We start from the raw sequence: 2,500 nt of genomic DNA on the forward strand, positions 1-2,500 counted from the left end.
ATACAATCGGAATGAGTGGTAAGGATTTTCTTATTTTTATTAGCACCAAGGACAACTCTTTTATCTGTTTTCTATTGTTTTCTGTTATTGTTTATCAAATAGATTTAACCAAATACTTGTAAACTAAATTTGTAATACAGAGAGAGAGAGAGAGAGAGAGAGAGAGAGAGAGAGAGAGAGAGAGAGAGAGAGGAGAGAGAGAGAGAGAGAGAGAGAGAAAGCACATTTACAACATGGAACTTCATAGTGTAATACAGAGAGAGAGAGAGAGAGAGAGAGAGAGAGAGAGAGAGAGAGAGAGAGAGAGACCAACTTTATAACATGGAACTTCATGGTGTAATACAGAGAGAGAGAGAGAGAGAGAGAGAGAGAGAGAGGAGAGAGGAGAGAGAGAGAGAGAGAGAGAGACTAAATTTACAACATGGAACTTAAAAAGACAGAGAGAGAGAGAGAGAGAGAGAGAGAGAGGAGAGAGGAGAGAGAGAGAGAGAGAGAGAGAGAGAGAGAGACCACATTTACAACATGGATCTTCATAGTGTAATACAGAGAGAGAGAGAGAGAGAGAGAGAGAGGAGAGAGAGAGAGAGGAGAGAGAGAGAGAGAGAGAGAGATCAAATTTACAACATGGAACTTCATAGTGAAATACAAGAGAGAGAGAGAGAGAGAGAGAGAGAGAGAGAGAGAGAGAGAGAGAGAGAGACCAACTTTACAACATGGAACTTCATAGTGTAATGCAGAGAGAGAGAGAGAGAGAGAGAGAGAGAGAGAGAGAGAGAGAGAGAGAGAGAGAGAGAGAGAGAGATATTGTAGGATCTCGTCATGCATTCAGTTGCAGGACTTTTTATCTGACACCCTTCCCTTTTGACATCCATGACGGCTTCAAAGCCCTTTCCTAAATTCAATTTACTTTCTCTACTGTTAGATATTTCTCTTTTAGTTACCAAAAACTTCCTTTTAGACCATGCATAGGCCTTCGAAGGTTTATTGTTCCAGAAAGTATATTTTGGAAAGCTAAAATGTCCTTTAAAACTGGGAAAGAGACTTAATCACAAAAGTCTACTTTTATCTTTTATATATGACTGATTTATTTTGATTTATGTTGTGATATACCTTGGAATATTTTCTTATTCATTACTTATATAAAATATTATGAATATAAATATCAATTTAGACATAAATATAAATATAAATATAGATATTGTTATATCCCAAAAGTTTCCATCTATCGTTTATATATGACTGATATATTTTGATTAATGTTGTGATATACCTTAAAATATTTTCTTATTCATTATTTATATAAAGTATTGTGAATATGAATAAATAACTCAAATTGAAATGCTACATATAATATAAAACCTGTTGTTATATCACACAAGTCTATTTTTATTGTTTATATATTGAGTGATCTATTCTAATTAATGTTTTCATACATCTTAGAATATTTTCTTATTACGTATTCATAAAAAATATTGTGAATATATATATAAATAAGTGTAAATAAGATACTATATAAAACAAATATCTACCAGACTTTTCTATATGAGGACCGAAACACTACACAGAAGGAAGTTATTTCTCTGTGTAGAATAATTTATTTTCTAATTTCCAGAAAAGAAAATCTGAAAATATATATACGAAAAAATTATTTCAATTATATTTTCTACTTATACAATTATCAGTTGAACAGAATATGATTACCTCCTGGCACTGATCCTTTAATATTAGATTCCACCTCTAAATATTGTTATATTTCATTTTCGTATTTTACTTTCATTGGTAATGCTTGTTGTCAATAATAAGAGAGAGAGAGAAAGAAAGAGAGAGAGAGAGAGAGAGAGAGAGAGAGAGAGAGAGAGAGAGAGAGAGGAGAGAGAGAGAGAGAGGATATAATTACAATTTCATATTCAATTATATATATACATATAAATGTATATATTCAGTATATATATAAATATATATATATATATATATATATATATATATATATATATATATATATATATATATATATATATATTCATATATATATATATATATATATATATATATATATATATATATATATATATATATATATATATATATATATATATATATAATTCTTCCATTCATAGTATGGAATGGAAACTAAACCGAAATGAGCAGCTAATTTCACACCTACTGAATACCAGCTGATCAGTCCACGTTTCCTTCGTTAATTATAACAATAATTTCATCGTTAATTACAGTAATTAATAAAATTATCGTTAATTACGATAATAAATATACATAGAATACTTAATTTACGATCCTTCACAGAATGTTCAAAAGTATCGCAGACCTAAAACTAACATCATATAAAAATGTGAATTAAATTTGGAAAATAGATCGTGTATTACCAGATGAATATGAAGGATTTATTCATAAAACTTAAAATTTATGTATGAAGAAATCTCATATAGTAGTGTACGCGATCCGTCAAAAATGACAGCTAAATATTAAGATAGATATGTAGACA

Source organism: Palaemon carinicauda, chromosome 26 (assembly GCF_036898095.1).
Source record: "Palaemon carinicauda isolate YSFRI2023 chromosome 26, ASM3689809v2, whole genome shotgun sequence".
NCBI classification, from domain to species: domain Eukaryota; kingdom Metazoa; phylum Arthropoda; class Malacostraca; order Decapoda; family Palaemonidae; genus Palaemon; species Palaemon carinicauda.